Genomic DNA, 25,248 nt, shown 5'->3' on the forward strand with positions numbered 1-25,248 from the left:
AATAATCACAACAGGTTCAGGTTACCAAGCGTGAAAACAGTTGAAGTTATTGGAGTGAAAACAGTTGAATTAAGGAGGAGTTTCATTAGAAAGCATTAAACGTAAGCATTTAAATCATAGTTACTAAGAAAAATACTAAACCTTTGTAATTTACAGAAATCTTTTAATACAGTCGAATACGTATTAAAAAATTGGAATTGTTGCTTCCCGAAACTCCACAACTTGAAATTCGAATTAAACGGTTGATTGGCTTTTTATTAAAATTTATGTGAGAGTGTTTTCTTCTCGATCGGTTGCAAAATCTAGACATTATGGCAGAAACATGTACTATTTCTTTATGTGCACGACTCTTTTGCTTGACCTTCACACTTAAATTGGTATCAATTAACTGCCTCCAACAAAATTATTGCACAAAACACTGAACTTTCAATGAAACCCTCATTTTCTGTCCCATGGCCCGATATTCGATAATTGAAACCAACTAAACGTACCTCAAAACTCCCTTGTGCCATTTTTTCTTTTCAAATTATGTGTAAAATAACGTCAGGAACTTGAAAACAGTGAACAGTGAATATAGACGCCCTTTTCGCCGACCCTTGACACGGAACATGCTACCTGGAGTCAATTGCTCATAGTTTATAACCCTCTGGACGGTCTTTTTTTTGACCACGATTCAAAACTTGACACCTGAAATCAATTATCTTTTCTGTTAAACTCCCATGTGTCAATTTTCATTACAATTCTATGCTCAATCAAGAGAATATCGTAAAAACAGTGAACAGATAACCACTTTTGCCGACCCCTGAGTCAAGATTTGAAACCTGAAAGCAAAAGAGCGTCCCTCAAAACTCCTATGCGAAAATTTTCATCTCAATCCAATGTAGAATAACGTCAAAATCGCAAAAACATTAATCAGTGAATATGGACGACCCCTTTGGCCGACCCCTGACCCTAAATTTGATAACTGCAATCGATCGTTCGTCTCTCAAAACACTCATGTGCAAATTTTCATCACAATCCAATGTAAAATAAAGCCAATATCGCAAAAACATTAATCAGTTGATATGGACGACCCCTTTTGCCGACCCCTGACCCTAAATTTGATAACTGTAATCGATTGTTCGTCTCTCAAAACACTCATGTGCAAATTTTCATCACAATCTGGTGTATAATAACGCCAATATCGCAAAAACATTTATCAGTTGATATGGACGACCCCTTTGGCCGACTTCTGACCCTAAATTTGATAACTGCAATCGATTTCTCGTCTTTTAAAATACTCAAGTGCAAATTTTCAACACGATCCGACAAAAAATAACGTCAATATCGCGAAAACCATATTTGTGTTGTATGAACGACCCCCTTCAGAAGGGGTCATCCAAAAATCTGAAAACATTTTTCATCCTTCCTGGACCTAATGAGTATCCATGCCAAATTTCAGACCTCTAGCTCTTAAGACGGCTGAGTCTATAGAGGACAAACAAACAAACAAACAAACAAACAAACAAACAAACAAACAAACAAACAAACAAACAAACATACGGAAAGCACTCATTTTCTCCCATATTTCAATAGATAGGAGTCTAAAAACTATATACACATGAGCGGACATCTGTTTTATATACGTTAGAGCAATTTTTCTGTTAAAATCTCTCACAGTTTTTGTGAAAATAATTTTATACTAAAAGAAGTCAAAATAGTCGATTTCCGAAACTGGCGGGCTAAATGCGCATATTTATGTTTTGAGCTATATTCCATTAACACTTCCAATATTTTGATATTATTTAATTGAAAATGGTAGAAACGGATGTTGAGCATACGTCAAGGTAGAAATTTTGGTGAAATTTTTTACATCACTAGTTCTTGTGCATGAAACATAGTAAGGTATGTCATATGGCCATATTTCATGGTAATATTTTGTTCATATCGTATTTTTATCGGATCAGTATGAAGTTCGTCTTTTTTCGCTGTAAGATCGTGATTTGAGCGTAGATTTTATGTTTAGATGATAAAAAGTAAAAAAATTTAAAGACTTATCTATTTTTCTTAATATAGGCATTTAACCTGCCTTGATATGGGCATTCAGAACCTTTCTCTAATTCCAATATCGTATCATTTACAACTTTGCCAAAAGCTGAAATTTGTTGAATTTCCAATTTCCAGATGAATAAGAAAGAAAAACCATTAAAATTTCTGTTCACAGAATCTGTACGCACGATATTTAAAGTTCAATATATTCTAACAAAACTGACAAAAATCTTGTTGAATTTTTAAATTTTTTCGACTTTATATAGCAATTTAATTTTTACATGCCATGTGCTAAAAGCGTATCACCCTCAAACTGCATTGATTAGATATGATGAATCTCCAGCCATATCGTCAATCGGCTGTATGCGCATATTACCCAATATGCGCATTTAGGAACACTTCCCCCTATAGATTAATTGTTATATTATCAAATCAAACAATCAAAAATTTTCCATACTTACCCAGATAAATGAGTCACCTTTGTTAGAAACCAACCATTTTTAAGCACACTTTGACGATCGTTTTCTGAAAACCTGAGACAGATAGCAGACATTCGGACGAAAATGGTAGGTATAATTTTTGAAATTGCTCATAAATTTAAATCTGCTGTCGAATTTGGCCGGACACGTCTCAATGAGGTGTTATTTGACCCTAATTACCCAGAAAAAAAACCTATTTTCCTTATTTTACTTATCTCATGAACTTAAATATAGAAAAGATCAAATTTATCGTGAATTTTCAATGAAATTGAAGGAAATAGCGTCACAGAAATCCATCACAGATCTTTTGAAAAAAAACACAAAAAAATTGAATTTTATTTCAAAAACACCTTGATTTAGAGCATGGGTGGCCAGCATTTTCAGCCGGCGGGCCAAATTTTAAAAATGAGATTGGCTGCGGGCCAAAAAAAAATTAAGCATATTTTTTTTCATTTTATTTTGCATGAATATTTTTTAAACATATTTATTCATTTGAAACTATAAAAACGACTAACGATATTTCTATTAAATTATTTCAATATATGTTTGAGATATCAGAGTAGATATGTAGAAAAATTTAAAACAAAAACAAATCAAATCTTTTTTTACCCTTCGTTTCATACAGTAACAAATTTGCAACAAATAATGTAAAAAAAATGAAAAATCATATTTTATTTCAATTTTTTCTCTTGGTGTACACGTCATTTCAAACTGTTTAAAGTTATTTTTAAGGGAAAATAAAAAAATCATGAAGTGAAGGGTTAAATATTTTTTAGAACATTGCGATAATTTCTACAGATTTTGTAATCTAACAATCAATTACCTAACAACATCTTCCAGCAATACTATGTTTAGTTGAAATTTTTTAAATTGTATAGAAACAAATTAGCAATTTCTAAAATTATGTTTCAACTTTGATTCAACAACGATTTAAAACTCGAATAACTTCGCCTTTTCCAGTTGATTTCGACATATAAACACAATTTCGAAACGTCATTTAGTGTCATTTAAGCTATGAGTCAATACAGATCAAAAGAAAGCACTGAATTTTTTTTAACCAAATTCTCTGTTTGAACGCACTGAATTTTTAGTGTTTTACATCGCAAAACGATCATTCAGTTGCAAAAACTGTGCGCGCTTACCGTTAAAATCATTTTCTCAAAATATGTGATTTGAACTGTCCTCTTCGGTGCCACATTTTTTTTTTCTTTGAACATATTTCGAAATTAAAAATAACGTTAGCACACCATAAACATTGACGAACTTCAAGCTAGTCTAAAACGAACTGAAGTAATCACTTTAAAGCCGAAAATTCTGGCCAATGGTATGCGGAATGCCCGCGAAATAGCTGCTTTTTGCTTGAAGGTGGTCTTTTAATCGACGTTGTATTCTTTATCTGGTTTGGCATAAATAGCATAAAATATCCTGAAAGAAACTTTTTTATTTTTAGAAATCGGCTGCAAATTTGCGGAATTATTTGAAGTTGAAATCTGATACATCTTGATGGGGAACTCTGTATCATTTATGAAACTTTTCCAGAGAATCCTGATGACATTTTCTGTCAACCCTCTAAAACTCAACCCCGGCTTTAGACGGTGTTTTCTAAAATCGACACAAAACCAAACCCAATCATTATTATTTAAACTTACCTTTTTGAGCAAAATGTTTCAACATATGTTGATCTAACTATTCATTTTGATGAAAATTATTTAACAAGCATTTTGGTCAAAAAGTACAGCTAATAAAACCATTATAAAACTGTATTGGACCTATTTTTCTATTTGTTTTTCGATTTATAAAAATTATTGGCATTCTGGATCGATTTCTCAGAATAAAAATGATCCTAAGATATGAAGAAAAATCGCAACACATACCCAGTCTAAAGACGAGGTTTGGGAAGAAAAAGATGAGATCGAAAAATATGTACAATATTTACTTATTTAAATTTTTGAGATTAAGTAGAAATATCTTTAGTATTCTATCTTTGATATTCTATTTTCGAATATTTTTGATGTATATATTTGATTTTTTTTTAAATGTAGCTAGTCGTAATAGGTTTCAAAATTAACAAAAAAAATGGTTGAATTGTAACCAAAAAATCACTGAAAGTAAAGATTCTCGGCCTCTGTGGCTATGCACTTCAAGAAAAATTTGTCAATTTTTTTCTTCTCATATTTGAAGTTTTTCGTAGAACAGTTATTATTTGTAGGGATCTCTAAATTATTCAGCGTAAAAAAGAGTAACTTTCAGATAGGTTAAAGGTTATTACAGCATTTTCATAATGTTCCATTTGTAATGATCCTTCCAAAAAACTTACGTTAACGTCAAATGGTGTTGTATATAAAAAAGCGGACGATGCTTTCCAAAATCTTGAAATTCAATATCAGCTCAACGTATTTATTATTTTGATTATATCTGACTTTTATGTCCAACTGTTGAATAAATTTAAAAGTTGAATAGTTTCCACGGAATTTCAAAACCAATGAAACGACTTTTTACAGCCTCCAAAATAAAAAATCATTTTATTTCATTTTCATAGTATTTAGTCTCACGACATAATTTGACGAACAAAACGATTCTTTATACGAACCAAATTTCAAAGAGCGGAATTTTGAAAAAGGTTCGAGAATCTAAGGAGTTTAAAAATATTTTAACATTGCTCTTATTTCCGAATATTGAAGCTGATCAAAACTTCGCGGGCCACAGATTAGTGTTCACGGACCACGGTTTGGCCATCCAAGATATAAAGCAACGTATGTACAGTTCTTTTTTGCATAATCTGCAATTTAAGGCATACTTTCGTATTACTGACTTTGTCGATACCTTCAAAAGTTGTTGGGGGCAGTATGACCCTAACGCGCACATTCGAATAATCATTCAAATATTCTTAAGAATTGTAATTTTGCGATAAAAAAATCCGCAAATTTGAGTTAAGAGAATCGATTTTTTCAAAATATGGCACAGCGAATCAAAGTGAAAATTAGATATCGTTTTTGAAGTAAGAAATAAATTTGAACGGAAATTTTGCGAACAGCTTTGGCAGCTTTCTGTTATTTCATAATAAAATTATTTTTTAACTTGAAAATCTTTAAAGATGGCAATGAATAGAAATTTTTACAGTTACACAAAAAAATGAGAGCTATCAAGGATGTTGACAGTATAAAATGGTTCTGCTCACGCTCATATTTTAGTTCCGCTCAAGATCGGAATTCTTTGTTCATTTAAACAGCTCTAGAGTTAACAAGGTTAAATTTGAAATATTCTTTATTTTTATATAGTAAAATATTCTACAAATCATGATTAGAAAGTAGAAACCAAGATCTATCCACTGAACTATAAAAAAATTGATCGAATATAACCCCTATCCATACCGGTTGATCAACTATTCCGAGTTGTGTCGAATTGAGCCATTGAGTTCCGCTACCCTAAATTTATATTTTCGATTCAGTTGAAAATGTTAATCTTTTTATATTCGGTTTTAAATATTTTATGTTAAACATGCCATAAATCATTAAAATTTAAAATGTGTGATTATTGTCAAGGACGCCAAAAAGGAGGGTTCAGCCCAAAAACGAGGGGAAAATTAATCGTCAAGTTCACAAATAATATCCATTCAAGATACTTTTCGACAAAACTTTTCTCAAGACAGGTACTTCTGAGAGGGCAAACGAGCTAGGAAAAAGTTGGTTGTTGATCGCAAGAACTATGCTAAGCTTTTTCGCAGTAATTTAAAAGTTATTATGAACTAGAAAACAAAATCTCGCCACCAATGCACTTTTCCACTTATCCAATCGTCATCATCACCATACTTGATTTTTCCTTGGGCAAAAGAAAAAAAAACATTCATAAAGCGGGGCGTGTGACATGATGAAACGAGTTTTCTGGTGCTACGAAAACAAAAAAAAGTCTGCAACCCGGCAGACATAAAAGCTGGAAATAATGTTTATCTGCATTCTTTCCAGGCTCTTCTAACTGTGAGATGAGATGGAGAAGGAAAAAAATCCACCTCACAAAAGCAAGGTTAGCCGACGACTAACGAGTGTTTTTGGGAGGAAAAATATGAAACGGTTACTTCCTGACCTGCAGCAGGTCACACAGTTTTGCAGCACACACCCACACATAGACAAATCACACGTGTGCACTTCTCCGAGTGACATCATTCGAAAGATTCAAATCCGGTGCTGCGATGATTTCCATTTTCCGGGAGCTGTGATGGTAAGAAAAAAAAAGAAGAAGAAACACCTCTCCCCTTTCCATAGACAAAAACCTCAGTCAGAAGTCGGTTTTTTTTTGTGTTCGTTTTCAACTCATCAACCGGAAAGAGATTGGATAAAAAGCTAACAAGCTTGAAGGCATTGTTTGCATTGTGTGTGCAGAGCTTTCCGTTTTTCTCTGTTGTTTTTGACTTTTTGTCCTCTCCGGGCTTCGCTGCTGCCAAGAAACGAAACGAAAGGGTTTCCGGAAGCAGTGCCTGATGGAAATATCACCTGGGATTGGCTGCAGCTTCTCGATGGAACCGGGACCAGGACAAGGGGAGATTTCTGAACAAACATTGTGCCGTCTTGGCTGAGCCTCGGTTAATAGGGTTGAGTTTACATTGCACCCGACTGTTGTTGTTGTTGTTGTCGTCAGAAAGAAAAGCGCCAGAAATGTGGAACAAAGGAAGAAAGCAAAAGCGACGTGTGGCTTCCGGAAAATAGTGCCATCGTAATACCGCCGTCTGGATGATGATGAAAGATGTTGACAGTCAAATGCAGTGTTGATCTTGACATAATGCAAATCGAAACCAGAATGATGATGTTTCCATTATTTCCGAGCAGGCGGACGGGGAGATTAGGTTTATAATGGGACGCTATTCCAAGATGGTTTTGAAGATGCTCCAAACGATATTAATGGATTCATGCTTGTAGTAAAAAGATTTTGGAAATGAAAATATTTGTAACCGTTGTTACAGAATGCTTAGATATTTTTTCAATGTTTCCAAAGGTTTTGTGTAAGATGTTGTGTCATTTGTTAAATTTAGATAGGGAATTAGGGTACGATATTTATATCAGCTAGTTTTTGTTCAAATTTCAAATTCACAAGAACACATATTGTTAGTATTAGTCAGGCGAGCTTCAGCGAGGGTGTATGTTCATGGTACTATGAACATGGAGGGATGGTCCTCCATTTTGGGTGGCGTAGCGAATGATGGAAATTGTATGAAGGCAAAGAAGAAGATGGCCTAGCTTTCGTCATAGGTCATTTCTATCTTGGCGTTCGTATGTGCGAGTTGTGAGTGTGACTTTTTAATTTGTGTAAAATACGTGGCAGGATTCTAACAGGACAATCTGATCATTCAGGTAAATGAGAATGTCATGTAACAAATGAACCATCACATTAAGCGTTGGTTAATCTTCAGGACCTTTTAATGGTGGATTGGTTTTTCCTGGAAAAACCCCCGAGATCTCACACGCACATACGACTCGGCCTAGGTAGTCCAAGACTGCCTACGCCTAAACCGTAAAGGACTCAGCTCTCTGGTTCTGCGGAACCATAATCATTAAGGAGAGACGTCTCAGACCTAAGCGCCTTAATTAATAGGGAGACCCCCTCTCGGCGCGACCAATACGGCCTTGCTGTGGTCCGACGATTGCGTCAAAGAGGGAAGACGCCATCGCCAACAATTTCCGAGGCCCAAATACGCCATTTTGAGCCACCTACGCAAGCCACGTTTCATCATCTACCAGCAACCGAAAGCAGCAGATCAGTACCAGCAACCAGAAAACGCGCCAACGGTTGTGGTAAATCCGTCGACGGTATGTACTTACGAAAATCAATTTTGATGTGTCCCTGTACCACACTGAACACACCCACACCCACACTTTTGCCATCAATAAAAACCCTCGAGATTAAAGTCAATAAATTCTTTCCGTTTCAACTAAATTAAAACTCTTTTTAATTAGCAAGAAACACCACAGTTTACTCCTTAGAATTTTGTTCCGCGTTCCCTCCGGGTACCCAGTAGTAGGCCGACCCTGAGACACAGTTCAGGGGTCTCCTGCTGCTGAGCTAGATTTGCGGGAGTGTTTGACCAGTAGGTTTTATATTCAACGAACGGGTTTTCGTTTTCAATGGATTGAATGGATCTACAAATCATTTTATACCAAAAAACTATGTGATGGGCCGCTAAAGGAGAATAGGCAATTAAGTTTTCTGATGTACAGTATGACCCATTAAAAATGCGGAAATCTGCCATCAAGGTTAGGAAACAAGTTTTTTAATATAAACGTGATTTAAAAACTGTTTTTATTTAGGCTTGTAAATAAACATATTAAAAAACTCGATGTATGCACTCTCGTTCTCACTCAAGTATTTACTCTCTCCAGGCGAGATCTGAATCAGGAGCATACCTTCGCAATATACCGTCAACTGGGGCAACATGCAACACTTTTCAACTTCAATGGCTTCTAAAATCTCAATGCTTACAGATAATCATACCTCTTGTGCATCAAAAGTTTTAAGGTTGATACGACACCAAACTGACGTAGTCAGTAAAATTATTGGTTTTACCAGTTATTTTTAAATTTACAAAAACACGCGATTTTCATCCTACCAAGAAAAAGGGGTAATTGCAACAAACTCTGTTTTTAATGAAAAATCAAATGAAAACGTTTTTAAATTTACAGTTTTTGATACATTTGTGATGTCATAACGCATAAAGCACCAATTGCAGTAATTTTTAATTTTCTTCGAATTAAATTTCACATTTTTCTGTCAAAAATGTTCTTAAGAAAAAAGTGTTAATCTGCTGCATACATTTAGGGGTAAAAAATACTTCTAAATATTCTATCATCTTAAATCATGTAAATAAATCTTAGGATGGATAAAAATTTTATTGTAAACAAACGCATAATGCCATACAATCATATCCCAGCATATGGAAACGCGATTTATGAGATTTAGTTCTGATTTGCATCTTGTTGCATTTTGCCCCAGTCATCTAACTGAATTATAAAAATATTTATTTAAAAAAATTTGGTGATTGTCCGAAAAATATTTATACACCAACAGTGCTGGTATTGGATAAGGAAAGCAATATAAAGTTTGTAGGTAATATCATTAAGACAATCCGTCATACGAGGTAAAGTTTTTTACGGCATCCAAAAATGTAAAAATTTGTACATCTATTGTTCGATTTTTTAAAATTTTATATGAGAATTAAAAACTTTAAAAAACTCTTTCACGATGTTAAAAACTATGTCATCATAAATTTGTTATCATTCAATGATAACTTTATTACAGTATATTGAAATAAAAATTGAATGGGTGTTGTTGTATACAAATGTTGCATCTAACCCTGCTTTTGCATGATGCCCCGTTTGACGGTAAGCCTCTGACATCAAAACCCACATCCCAGAGATGGAAGCCTCCAGAGAATCGACACAGTGAGAGGATCCTAAGGACTTCGCTTGAACATATGCCCATATAAAAAAAAGTCGAGGGAGTTCAAATCCGGACTGCTCGGAGGCAAAAGATTATTCGGTTAAAACTTCATATTCACCTCTAGCCAGATTTGGGACCGTATCAAGTTATGGTATGGCATCCATCTTGTTCGAAAACTACATTCTCGGGTTCACCGAAGTTTGTCCGAATCCACGGAAGCATCTGATTTTTTAAAATGTCCTTGTGGATTTCAATATTAATTTTTACTCTAGCTTTTATGAAAACAGCCCAAGTAACAATTTTAGCTTTATTATGGTCAGTTAAATTTCGTTTGGACTATAGCATTAATCTTCATAAAAAGCTAAAGCGCATTCTATAACATCACCTGGACTTTAATAAAGCCAAAATTAGGCTATTTGGCCCTACTCTAGAAACGTCATCATGACATAACATTGTTGGTCATCAATATTGGTCACCAAAGTTTTTAAAAAGCTATTATTAAACATGTTAGGAATTTTTGTATTTTTCGATTCTGTGAGTTCTCGGAGTTTTATTTTTATTTTTTCCAGCAACCATAAGGGTTGATGAATGATGATTGCATTATTGAGATATGATCTGGTAAAATTAATAGCCAAAATACCAATGTTTTAACCATATTATGAGCCTCTTTTGTGCTGCCAGTCAAGATTTTAGGTAAAATGTGTATGAAATAGTATCTTAAAATAAATGCGCCTCGTCAAATCTGATGGTCAATCATGATGGAATTGATGGAAAATGGGCCATTTTCCAATGCTTGCATTGTGAATCCATCAACATGGCGTGGCGTGGTTTGTGCCCTTCGATTTGGCAACCAACATGGCGTAGTCAATTCGATTTGACGTTTCTCTCGCAAGACAACCAATTTCACGCTTAGGATGAGTCCCTCATTTCTGAGTTGTTAATCCTTAGTTGTACAGTAAATGAGGACAGACATTTTAAATAAAAACGGATTGGTTGTTAATCACCCGTGGAATAAATCATGAGTTGAAGTCAAATTTCGTTGTCTAACGCCATCTTGAAAACCAAGATGGCGGCTTCCGCTGATCTTTCAAATGTTGTAAATGACTTAAAATCGCATGAAACCCCATCAATATTGGTATTGGGTGAAAGGGCTAAACGAGTAGAAGTCAAATTTCGCTATCAGACGCCATTTTGAAATCCAAGATTGCGGCTTCCACTGAACAATAAAATGATTGAAATCATTGAAAGTCACTAGAAATTCCCACAATATGGTCATTGGGTAAAATGGTTTCATCAGTTTAAGTGGAATTTCTCTATCAGATCATCTTGTAATCTTGTTGTAATCTAACTTAAAATGCTGTAAATAACTAAAAATCGCATGAAACCCCCACAATATGGGTACTGGCTAAAAAGGCTAACCTAGAAGAAGTCAAATTTCGCTATCAGGTGCATCTCGAAATCCAAGATGACGGCTTTCACTGAACTTTAAAATGCTGTTAAACACTGAAAATCGCATTAAACTCCCACAATATAGGCATTGGGTGAAAGGACTTAACGAGTAGAAGTCAAAGTTTCTATCAAACGACATCTTGAAATCCAAGATGACGGCTTCCACTGAGCTTTAAAATTCTGCAAATGACTAAAAACCGCACGAAAGCTTTACAATATTGGTATTCGTTGAAAGCGATAAACTAAAAGAACCAGACCCTGATTGTTTTTGGCAACCCGCTTGAACATTTTGTGTTGTCAAAATCGAACGATTTTTTTCCCAACTTTGTTTTTACTTAGTATTACATTTTTTATCATGTTTTTGATGCATTTAGCACTTTTCGTGTTTTGTCGATAGTTTTTGTTTTTTGCCATATTTGCTATTTATGTCATTGTATTATGTCTATCATGCTAATATGTCTAAATTGTATTGGTCCTATTAAAGCGAAAACTATAAGGTTATGTTGTTTCTGTTATTTGTTTGATTTAGGGACATGTGCCAAAATCGGATGTTTCCAAAATCGAATGTTGCCAAAAACGATCGGGGTCTGTATTGTGGTTGCTTTGTGCGATTTTGGGTCACTTACAGCATGTCAGAGTAAAGCGAAAAGAGAAAATCGACTACTACTCGTTTACCCAATACCAATATTGTTGGGGTTTCATACGATTATAAGTCATATACAACATTTTAAAGTTCAGCGGAAACCGCCATCTTGAATTTGGATGGCGTCAAATAACGAACTTCAACTTTTACTGGTTCATCTCTTTCAACTAATATGGGTTGGCTTTCAAACGAAAGGAAAGCTCAGTAGGCCCATGGGTTGCAACGTTTTTGCTCGTTTGAAGTGTGCGTAAAAACACGCTCTCAAATCATTGGGCTCGCTATACATGGGAATTCTCTTTCTGGGTTTCTCATGTATAGTTAGCAAATGCAGAGCAAAGGCGGGAGCAATTCATGGGAGCTTTTCATCAACATGCCCTCTAGCCTAAAATTTCAACACCTATCAAGCTTTTTCCTATTGGCGCACTAATGCCTGTCTATCCACCTTTCTTTCAAATTCTATAGAAATAAATTCTATCTTGTTTTCATTCCGCCGCACATGCCATTAAAATTATAAACATATTTTCAGTTATTTACAACTTTGAAAATAAAAGCGGAAACCGCCATCGTGTATTAATGATGGCGTCGAGCAACAAATTTTGCTCCTCCTATTTGAACCCTTTCACTCAATACTCATATTGCAGAATTATTCATTCCACTTCCCGTAATTCGAAGTTTTCATAGATTTTATAATTTTTTATTATTTTAACTCAAAATCAACACACAGAACTTATCAAAAATGTGTAAACATGGGAATTCCAATTCAAATATGTGTTATCTATTTTGAGCGTGTCCTGTTTTGACATCTCGATCGAGAACTGTCACTAAGTTTTATGGCGGTATAATAATCAGGCACTGAGTGCTATTATAGAACATGCAAAAGAAAGCTTGGAGCAAACTTCTAAGTTTGTGTTTTATTATAGTTTAAACATAGCATTCCTAACTCTTTCTAAATAACTAAAACAGTATGTTTAATGGAAGATTTATGAGCGTTTTCAAAACTATCTGAAAACAGATGGTCGATTCAAGAATATAAGCATTTTGCATGACCATAATAAAACCATCACAAAACGAGCTGCACAGAAAAAGCCTTAATAAAACCATAATAAAACATCGAAATGCTAGTTAGCTTGATCTGTGTTACTTGGGAAGAGGCATCTTCAATCCATTCGAAGCAACCGCCAAAATACTATGACTCCGGTGAGATGCCAAGTAGTAAACTTGAATTTCACATTCTCTGAAACATGCTTAGCTTTCGAGCACAACGATCAACTGCTTCTTCTTCAACTTAGACAGAAATCGCTTCGAACGCTCAAGTTGCAGCGCTTAAATTCGTTTTATTATCAAACGGCGCTTGCTTTGCTCTTGGTTTTATGATGAATTTAATTCATCTTTGATCAATCTTTGCAAAACAATTTGAAATGTTCGCTTCCTTAGCCAGCCTCTGTATTGATATGACTGGATTCCGCTCCAGTTACGTCTTGACCAATTTTACCACTTTCACAGTGCGTACAGACCGTGGCCTTCCACTATCCGGCTTCCTTGGGCTGAGTTCATCAAGGTGAGAACGTTTTACGTAGTAAACAATCGCAAGATGGCATCCTACAGCTGCCCCAATTTGTGTATATTTGGCCGATATAGTACAACACTGAACGACTGCGTTCTTAACGTCAATTGACAGATGAAAGTTAGAGTTAATACACCCAACAAAATTCCTCATACATCGTCAAAAACAACCCAAAACAGAAAATTTTCGCATTTTTCAATGGACATATTGTAAAATGTATGATACTTGGTGTTTTGGTGTACACGGATTCGCATTATTCGTTTCGAAAGATCTTGACGAGATAAGAAAAGTCGCTGTGGGACCAAAAAATCTACGTTTGGAGAAGAAAGTTTAAATACGAGTTGTTTCGTTACAGATGGTTTTGAAGGTCAGCTTTATACCGAAATCATCTTTTTTGTTACATAGCTTTTTCCTCCCACGGTAGACTATGTGGCCTCGTAGTGACTTTATCTTATCTCGTAAAGATCGTTTGAACCGTACATTGCTCTCCGTGTGTAGCTACAGATGGTTACACCGGTCCTTAGGAGCCTCCTTGATTCCTGTCGAGACCTATCGTAGTTACCGCAATTTTCTTTCATTCCAATAATATTTTTTTTACACGAGAGATCAACGCGATCCGTCTCTCATAAAGTTAGTCTATAAACTGATCTAGCTTTTCATTTTAAAACGCATCGCACTCTCTTTTTCAGAACTCCACACATTTTGTTTTTCTCGTTACCTGACGCTCACGCATGTTGCCATCTGTCGGCTGACCGAGTATTTCTGTGTGCTCTCTAATTTCCTATTTTCGTGTTGCCAATCTTTCAGTGTAAAACTTTCGTTTAATCCATCTATACTAGTCTTATTTCCTACAATTCCTTCGACACGGTCACGACGGCACTAGAAAGCCGATCCGACGATGAGCCGAAACTGAAGCTGGTGAAGAGTAAGCTGTTTGATGGAAATGCTAAACGAGAACGCGGACCGTCGGATGCAGCGCTGAAGGCAAGTGTCACCGGGAAAAATAAATTGCTTGTGTGTCATTTCTACGAGAAATGTAACCACAAACAAAAGGAATTTCGATTGTACACAAATCAAATAGAACCTGAAAAGGTCGATCGCCTAAGGCAAAAGTTGCCCGTAGCGGAGAGGAATCCGTAACATTCGCTCTGATGGGTAGTACGCAAACTCATGTTGGTGACAAGGTCGTCAAATCGCGCAAATCGCAAAAGTTGAAGGTGTTGGTGGTGGTAAATTGTTGTGTTACCATGACAATGGAAAAACTACAAAGATCACCCTTGGAAACGCTCTGTTTGTGCCGAGTTTGGAAATGAATCTGCTGTCTGTACCAAAACTAGTCGAAAAAGGTACAGAAGTATTATTCAACGAAGGAGGATGCTCGATTCTCGTCGGTGGTCTCTTCGTCAAGCATGTGGACATCCAAACAGCTTGTTTGTACGGTACGCTGGATGAAGAATTGCTCATTGTTCGCAAATGGGTGCATCTATGTTCGACCGAAATAGGGTCGATAGTCAATCATCCTTATCTACGTTGACGATATTCTAATAGTTGATCATCTTCAACGATGCTTCAAGCTGACCGTGTTGGGAGACGTCAAGCACTTCGTTGAAATCAAAGTAACTAAGTATCTTAACGGCTCCTTAATCAGTTAGCAGATATCGAGAAGTTGGCCTCGAGGTTCGGTCTGACGGATTCAGCAGAGATTCCAAAGGCTCGAAAATTTCGATGGACCCTTGTTACCAGCAAAAGCACAGCGACCAATATCAAAGCCTGTTCTAGTATGTGAGAATGGTAGAGGTAAGCATCTACGTGTTATTCGAGAATTTTTGTTTGCTGTTAGAGCATTTCTAAACTGTGTGAATGTTTGATTGATTTGAGTATGATGAGGATAATTGTTTTTGATATTTGTTAATTATGGTATGCTGATGTCTCGAGCAGCGCCTCGATTCTAGGAAGATCCTGACGTCTGACGACTGACGTCAACCACGCGTCAAGGATTGGACCGAGGCCAAGAGAGATTTAAAGTATCTGTTTCAAATGTGAAGTTCCCAGCTGAAGTTAGGAGTGACAGATAAAGGCCTGGAAGTTTACTGCTACGGGCTGGAGACACTCGGGACCGGAAATCAACTTCAGATGTCGATTGTTGATAGTCGATTGTCGATTTTCAATTTTCGATTGTCAATTGTCGATTGTCGATTGTCGATTGTCGATAGTCGATTGTCGATAGTCGATTGTCGATAGTCGATAGTCGATAGTCGATAGTCGATAGTCGATAGTCGATAGTCGATAGTCGATAATCGATAATCAAAAGTCGATAGTCGATATCCGACAGTAGATAGTCGATAATCGATAGTCGATTGTCAACTGTCGATTATCTATTGTTGATTATCTATTGACGATTTTCGATTGTCGATTATCGATTGTCGATTATCGATTGTCGATTGTCGATTGTCGATTGTCGATTGTCGATTGTCGATTGTTGATTGTCGATTGTCGATTGTCGATTGTCGATTGTCGATTGTCGACTGTCGATTATCGAGAGTCTATACTCGATAGTCAATAGTTGATAGTCGATAGTTGGTAGTCAATAACTGATAGTCGATAGTCGATAGTCAATAGTCGAGAGTCGATAGGCGATAGTCGATAGTCGATATTCGATAATTTAAGGTCGATAGTCGATATTCGCTAGTTTAAAGTCGATAATCGATAGTCGATATCAGTAGTTGATATTCGATAGTCGATTGTCGATAGTCGATAGTCGAAAGTCGATATTCGATAGTTTGAAGTCGATAATCGATAGTCGATATCAATAGTTGATATTCGATAGTCGATAGTCAATGATCGATAGTCGATAGTCAATAGTCGATAGTCGATAGTCGATATTCGATTATTACTTGTCGATTAATTATCTGTTGTCAATCATTGATGGTTGCTTGTCGATTATGGATTATGATCGTCGAATGTGGATTGTCAATTGTTGATTGACGGTTGCTCCATTGAAAATTTAAGCTCTATCCGTTTAATTCCTCTCACAAATTCTTAAAAAACAGCTTGTTGATATCAACAATATGACGTATTTTTTCCTGTTGATTTCGGGATCATAATTCACATGTACGATTCCAGAAATTGAAAAATCACTCCTTTCTGCCACCAGTGAAACAAACAAGTCAAAACGGTAAATCATAAATCCAATCGAATCACAAAACCATTTCCAGTCCATCACCTTTTCCTCATACTGTTTTACAGATTTTCTCCACCAACCTTTGCTTCTGTTGCCAAACTCACACATTTGGAGTAAGAAATCACACTCAACAATCCGTACACTTCACCCGTCCACATTTCACTTTGCTGTGCTTTGGGAAAACTTGTCGTCGAAATGACATATGTATGTAGGAACGTATGCATGGAGCTCATCAAAAATTCAAGCGCAAATTGAACGAACGGTTTGCCACCTATTTGTCGAGCGTGACTTTTGTTGTTGCCTCTTGCTAGCCGAGTGATGGTGAAAAGTGAATGTTAAACAACAGCAGCTGTATTGATGCAATTTTTGGGGATTCTGGTTATGATTGATTTGCTGTTTCGTGATTGATGTCACATGGGTGATCATTGATTACAGTAAGAGTTTAGAGAATTGATAATACATAAAACAGAGTTTTTGGTGATTTAAGAGCATTAGTATTATAAATCAAAAACTATAGAACAACAAACAATACTTTTGATTGTTCCTGACTGTTAAAAGTTTAAAAATGAAAATTTTTGCTATTCTATTGACTCTTATTGAACAAATCTGTTCACTGTTTTGAATTTTCAAAATGTTTAAAGGATACTAGACTCTTCTCTAATCAAGTTTATAACTTAGCTTAGGAGAAAATCAAAAATCTATAAACTCAGAAATTGTATTTTTAAATTTAATGGAAGAAAAAAAAAAAGATGCAAATAAATTCCAAACTAAATATATCTCTGCGCTAAATAATAAAATGTACACTCTCTGGGGCCACTTTTCATTTATCTCAAAGTAACAAACTCAGTATAGTTTAAGCAGGAGTTTTGAAATTATTCTGAATTGGTAGCAAAAAGTTTATTCAAATGTATTGAAATATTTTAAAATTGTTGAAATTAGGTACGCAGGTTTCAGTTGTGAAATCAATTAATCGTTTGTTATTAATTTAGTTTATTTTTATTAGAGAGGCTTGCTTAGTAGATTCGCCTCTGTTTTTATATATTTGCTATCTCAGTAAGCTGCGCTCTAAATAACTGATTGTTAATTCCATTAGCGATCGTCAGTACGCAATTCGTGTATTGACTATTGCTGGTGGAAAAGCCAATCGTAGACTTTAACAAAAACGATAAATCCTTAAATTTCGATTACAAATCAACGATTTATTTACAATTTTAAGCTCTCTACACACACAAATATATGTTGAACAAAAGCAATAGTTTAAGCCCATTTCAACGGATTTTAAATAAGACGCTCTACATCAAATACCCAGCTTTTGAATCTACATCGCAACTTATAATCAAAATTCTGAAATAGATATCTCTGGAGCAACCCTTGGAAAAATAGGAACACATGGTAAATTTCAAAGCAATTTCCTGGCTTATCAATTCTCTAAAGAAGCCCTAAAGTGATCGGCAAAAAATGAAAATATCTGAATTGTGCTTTCATCGAAGACATTTGCTTCAATTGTCTCTTTAGATACTTCCATTCGTTTTTTAAATTATTAAGAAAAGTTGTCCCGAATTTCGAGATAGCTCTGTCAACCTTTATGAAAGTTCATTACTTAAAAACAGCTATTAAAAAGAATTTTAATTTTTTCTTTATTTCTTCTGATCGGACTGTGAATTAAAAAATGTTTTCTCTTACGCCAGCTTGTTACGTTTAATTAGAAGTTATGAAATAAATTTCAATTTCATTTGGTTCTCAATTTGAGCAATCCAAAAATTTCAGATAAACAACGACCTTCAATCAATCCAGTCTACAGTAAACCGATCTGAATTTTTCTTAAATCTAGTTCTTTTTCCGTGGATTCAGTATCCAGAAACAGTCGAAGTTCGGTTCTTGTTTTCCCTTGATTCGCATTTGCCATAATTGGCTAATTTTTAATCTCCTTTCCTTCTACTCACTATCATGCGCTATTATGCTATGCGCTATGGATGCTTTTTGTTCGATTCGGCAGAGAAAATTACTTCTTCATCCGTTTTACTCCCAATTTCATTCATTTATCCCGGATTCTCAAACCCAAGCCAAGCTATCGGTGCCCAATGAAGACACACGATATCCGCCGTGACGAAGACAAAAAGCAGCAAATTCAAAATGAAGGGATGTGAGGGCGGGAAGTTTTGAGCCGAACCTTGAAAGATGGCTCAGCAAAATAGCTCTCACTGCTGACAAATATGTGAAAGGTTCTGGGATTCTCGGACGACGGAAAATCCTCTGCCAGGGCCAAGAGACAATTTCACGGTCCAGATCACCTCCAACATATAAATTGGAGCGTTTTACGATATTAATAGTTTCCACTTTGCCGAAACGCTTTCGGTTCGGATTTTTTTTCCTTCCGTTTTTGTGACAGTTTTTTCTTCTGACTGTCCTTTATCCCCCAAACTCCGAGTTCATTCTTGCAGAGCAATTCTTTTCGCTTTTCCAGCAGAATAATAATCGGAGATCTTTTGGTTCTACTTGAGTTGTTTTGTTCTCCTTGGTGTGCCTGGTGATCGGCTAGCTACATTTGAGCTAGAAACCTGAACGTGAATGAAGTCCATTCGTTGGTAAAAATGGGGAAAGAATAAAGTTCTCATGGACTGAATAAAACATTCTTATCTCTTTCCCAGATCAATCAGCAGTTTTCAGCTGTCCTTTTTTTGTTTCTCCTCCGATTCAATTAAAAAATAGTCGTCCATCGATTTTTTTTTATTTAATTGCAATTTCCATTCAAATGAAGCATTTAGAATTGCAAACAATAATTCGTGCAAATGTCGTAAGTACTAAATATCACATATCCCAGCAAATATTTGAGATGATATATCGCAGGAACAACATAACTATTCACCCAAATAAACCGAATTTGATGATTGTTAACTAACCAAAACAGTATATGGCTTCAAAAGTGGAAGCGATATATCTTTAATGACAACGATTCCAACGATTTGATTTCCCCACAAAAAGAAAAATAAATTATTATGAGTAAATTTGAGTAAAATAAAAAAAAATATCCCCGACCGAGTATTAAACTCCAGTTCTCCGAATTCGCTATCCCACACCATACCAAAAGGCCTGCTCATCAGTTTAGGGGCCGTTCACATACCACGTGGACAACTTAGCGGGAAGGGGGGAGGAAGGGGGGTATGGATATGACCACGCTTGTCCACGGAGGGGTTTGGGCCATGTCCACGTGGACATACTTACTTTCAAAATATTTTCTAAAGGTGAATAAATATTAAGATGTTTAAATCAATATCTTAATATGGCATACCTTTCCAGTTTAAGTTTAAACAATAAGTAGCTACTTGAAAGCAAGTAATAAATATAATAATTTTGAAATTTAAAATTAAAAAATAAATTATAGCAGGAAGTTTTTTTTTTCGACCATTTGTATAGCAAAAAGGCAAAAAGTGGTGTGTCAAATTATAGGTATTTAAAAAAACTATTTTAAATCTGTCCATGTGGACATCCGGGGTGGGGGGTAGGGGTTTGCCAAATGTCCACGATTGTTCACGAAGGGGGAGGAGGGGGTTAAAAATCTCATTTTGTGTCCACGTGGTATCTGGAGGGCCCCTTATATGTGCCACGATATTGCTCTAAAGGTAGGAAGAGAAGAAAGGCACTGGTCGCATATGGTGTCATTTATCGTAAATCAGTTTAGTTTAGATAGCTTAACTCGTTAATATAAAGAAAATTACTTTTCTACTAGTTTTAATAATTTTCGCAAAAGCGAATACAATGTTTCTGGTTTTTTCTAATAAAAACTTATTGAAAAAATTTGAATCACCAATTCCAATCACCAAACCAAAACTTGTATAGAAGACAATGTATGAAAAAACCGGTAGGCGTGTTCTGAAATCAAAATTTTCTTCCAAGTTATGTAATTAATAAATTTTTAGATAGCTGTTTAATAGTATTATTCATTAACCCATTCGAGACCGTTGCACACCGTGTGTGCAATGGAATTTTTGTACCTTTGTCAGGTCAATCATGCATTGTGAGTTTACTATTGCTCGGAAAAATAATAATCTTATACCAATGGAATCCGCAAATGTTAAACAAAATGTATTAAGAAATGATTTTGATGTTAATAAAAACGACATAAAAGTTATCTACGAGTAAAGTAATATGAGTTCGAATGTCTTCAAAAGGCCTCCGTCTCGAATAGGACTTTTTATCGACGTAAATTCCCTCAGTTGAACAACTACCTATTTGTTTATTTCTACGGAAAGAAAATTGTCCATGTTTTCCTTTAAATATGAAATTCTGCTTAAAAATTCTATTTGAATGCTTGATGAAGAGGCAGTTAATTTTTGTTCCTGAAACTATTTGTTCTTTTAAAATGGCTAAATATCTAAAAGGTTTGATTCAGATGCAAATTCTTTGGATATTATATCAATTTTTATTTCAAATATCGACCAGAAATAAAGTTTAAAAACATAGACGATAGTGAAGTTCACTTTTTCTTACCATATCCGATAATAAAACCTTGAATAATATTCCAATTCACACTAAAATTTTAAAATTTTCCGTTTGGTTTTGGAAAAGTTGTACGCACAATGACATTTCCATCCATAATATCATTATTTTGATCGCAACGCCCTCTGGGTGTCGTTTCGAGCTGCAAATCGCCAATACAATTATATTGGCGATTTGCAGCAAAACTATTTAACATGCAGCGCTAACTAGATTTCAGTTAAGGAACTAACAAAAGGGTGATGATAGTTGTTTTTTAACACGGCAGTGAATATAAATTGTTGTTAAAATTGAACTTTTTAAAGAAATTACCAAATTAAAGAAAATAACATTGACTGTATCTTGTAAGAAAATTTGCATTTTTCTTATTGAAATGCTTTCTTTCACAAGTAAATAGAGTTTTTCATGGTAATTTTTAAACTTGAAATCTGTACTTAAGATACGATTTAATTGCAATTTACTGAAAACTTTTATCAACAAAGCATTTGAAAGGACGGCATCAGTCCTTTGGACTGACGTGTGTTCAACTTCAAACGAACTAACAACGAAAAATAAAAAGACTGAGTTCTATGGCGACTAATTATTCAATATATTTTTAATATTGCGTTTCTTACTCATCGTATCAAACCTAGTGATTTTTTACGTGTACAATCTTTTTGAAGGATTAGTATGGATTGATCTGAGTCCTTCGTTAATTTCCTAGCTTTTGTTCCAGAGTTTGTAATTTGAACCATTTATTAGAATAATTTTCGAAGATTTCGATTTCTTAACATTTTTTAATATTTGAAAAATTTGATATCTGCTATCGATCGGAACCTCCAACAGAACATAGACGGTTGCATCTTTGGTCGTTGTGCTTTTTCCTCATTCCCGGGTTTTTTTTTCTAGAGGATGATTCATCCCAATCCTCTCACTAGGCTGAAGTTTGTTTAACGTAGATATATGGTTTTATGACAAATATATCTGGAAAGACATTAGCTTTGGAATCACGTGCATCGAGCTCAATGATGGTCGCGATATATCGGTACTTCCAAGACTATCTAGCACATGTAATCCGAATGCTTGTTGACGTGGCGTTTGGTTTTGGGGCTGGGCATATCTCTTCAAAACTTTATCTTAAAAATATTATACGAAATTATTGATTTTTTGAGAACTAACAATTTTCAAGATTATTATCTTACGAGTGGTTTCTTGACAATCCTAAAGAATTTCTTTATCCTTGATCCTGAAAGTCTGCACTGTAAGTAATCATACTTGGGGTTGGCTTTCCAGGCCGCTGCAAGCTGGCACATTACGGGTTTTCCTGATAACTAAAAATTAAGACGATTTAACAACAAATTGATTTTAAATCATATCGTTAATTGCATTTTCTTACCATATTATCCTATCCAATATTAGTTAATTCATCCGCAATCCCCGGAATTTTAGGACTTTCTAAATTGTTTTGCAAAAGTGCTATGTGTTTTGACGTTTGAGTCCATAACATCATCATTTTGATCGCAGGGCCCTCTGCGAGTCGTTTTGTGCTGCAAATCGCCAATTAGATCTATAACTAGGTTGCTTCGATTCGTAACCACTAATACTCCTCCTCGACATCGCTAGCTACTATTCCTGTCGCTTCACGTAGTTTTCCCAATTTCACGCTAGGTAACGATTTCGTCATTATATCTGCCAGCATATCGTCCGTTGGGCAATGCAGCAAACTGATGACGCTTTACAGGTCCTTGATGAAGCAGTATCCACATGCTTTGATCGTTGTTCCACCTTTTAGCTCTCCACTTGTAGGATGTTTGGTTTTCTCCCGTATAGGGATCGGCAGATCCACTTTCGGAAATCGTTTAAAAGCTTCGTGATCCACTTTCTGAAACTGTGGAAGACAGCGCCACTCCCGATGGTTTCATGGAGGCCCAACTCACGACTCTATCGTCGAGAAAAAATAGGAACTCTGAAGTTCATTTCCGGTCCCGAGTGTCTCCAGCCCAGTCAGCGTAGTAGTAAACTTCCAGACCTTTATTTGTTACTCCTAACTCCAGCTGGTAAATTCAAGTCTGAAATAGGTACTTTTAAGCTCTCTTGGCCAGGCTTCCAAAAAGTACAGCTCTGCTATGACAGCCTTTTCCTTGTCGAACAAACTGTCTCGGTTTTCCTTGTCACTCGGTTTGCTGCTGTACCGTCGGTAACGAATCGAAAAGCGATGGCTACATCGCACACGTTCAGGAACAAAGACTGTATCTGAACAATCGGCTCGAATCGGCGTAACGCGATGTGTGGTGCCGGTGAAGGTTAGGCGATATGATTACTTTCAATCCTATGGGGTCCTATGAGGAGGGTGATCGGGGTGATCAAACCCCCCCCCCCCTCTTAAGCGAGAAAGAAGTTCATACATACGTTCGTTCGAAATAAACTCGGCCCGAGCGTGGATGATAATCCAAAGCGAATCTCGGCTACAGTCGGACGGAGCAAGTAGTACTGCTGTCATGCGAAATTCAACGCATTGAAAACTGTCACGAAGAATTTCCAAAAACTGCCAGGTACACACATCAGGTGACAAAACTGAGAGCTATAAGTTAGCTCTTGTCAAATGCTTTTGTTTTGAGGATTATGATGTGTGCGATGAATTTTCTCCTTGTGTGGCGACCGTTAAAAATTTAACAACCTGTTTTTAACCTTAGCTCTTGAATGGTTTGATACAAAATCATACTGGACATATAAAAAAAATTTGACTGGAAAAAGTATAAAAGACTGAACTTATGAATAATTTGTTAACTTGTAACTCTCCTTTCGTTACGCCCGCTCAGTCACAAGAGATTCTCCAAGATTCCCAGGGTCGGCTCAAGCTTGCCTTAATTAAGAAGGTGATAAGAGGAAGAGAAAAATCACACTTTAGTTACCGAAATTCGGCACTTCGATCCCTATCGTTCCCTAACGTCCCTAGCTGAGGTTTTACATTGAAACTTACGTTTTTAAGTGTATGATGTCAGTGTAGGGGCCCGCCGCTACCGATGACTTGCTCCTTTATCCTCGAGGATCCGATTCGACGATCGGAAAGCTTTGGTCCGCTTTGGTTCGCTAGGATTCGCACCTGAATCCTTCGGATGGAATCAGCACCACGAGGCCGTCGGGATATTGGTTTCACCTTCGGGGGGTTGCTTTTCTATCGGTTGGGCCACCAATGGAGGATTCCACACCAGTCTTTGGTCAGTCCGACCACGAGTCTCCAAGAGCGTATGTTGTTGGAAGCTCCTTCGGAATATCCGGAAAATGAGGTATGCCACCTCAGCCTTCTTCGAGACCAGACAGTTTACCGAGGCTTATCCTGGTAGAAATTTGCGCTACCCACGGATTAAGCCAAAGGTTTTGATCAATGAGGTCACTTAACGCGGATAAAAAAACTTCCGGAACTAGTTAAGGGACGAGGTAAACTTTTGAACAAACACCTTTTTGTAGCGTAGGATGTTGCTTTTTCACTGGTTCGAAACGAAGTGGAAGATCCAGCGGAAGTCTCCTTTTTTCAACTCCGTTTTTCTATTTTTCCATGAACTTTAACCATAGGGCAATATTATACCACTTTGGTAAAGTTCTGTGGTGTTTTGTGGAGAGTGTGGTGTTGATGCTTCTGTCTACAAACCTTAGCAGTGTATTGTATTTTTAAATTTGAAAAAGACGTTGTGCCGCAACCTACTCTTAACTATTTCAATCTTTTTGGTTTTTGTTATTATTTGTTTTATTTTTAATAAATTTTGGATTGGCATTTTAATTTGTTTGTTGGCTTTTATTTTTGAAACTACCCTAACTATCTTACTCGGTAGAAGTGTGATTTTACCTTATATTTAAAAATAATAATTTTACGAAAATTGAGGAATTTCAAATAAACGAGTGATCGTTCAAATATAGACGGTTACAAACTACATATATCAATTTGTAATAAAATTGATTTGAAATTTGTTGATAAAAAAACAGTGAAAAATACAAAAGTTAATCCCTT

General features: G+C 36.0%; 1 long non-coding RNA gene across 1 annotated transcript; it reads right to left on the bottom strand.

Moving 5' to 3' along the window:
- Nucleotides 1-22,164: 22,164 nt before the first annotated feature.
- On the bottom strand, nucleotides 22,165-22,738 carry LOC129746233 (uncharacterized). The gene is made up of 3 exons (XR_008737274.1): nucleotides 22,639-22,738; nucleotides 22,445-22,573; nucleotides 22,165-22,378 (listed from the first exon to the last, which is right to left on the bottom strand). It is a non-coding gene; the product is annotated as an uncharacterized LOC129746233 (long non-coding RNA).
- Nucleotides 22,739-25,248: the final 2,510 nt, after the last annotated feature.

The sequence above is a fragment of the Uranotaenia lowii genome, chromosome 2 (genome assembly GCF_029784155.1).
Source record: "Uranotaenia lowii strain MFRU-FL chromosome 2, ASM2978415v1, whole genome shotgun sequence".
Taxonomy (NCBI): Eukaryota; Metazoa; Arthropoda; class Insecta; order Diptera; family Culicidae; genus Uranotaenia; species Uranotaenia lowii.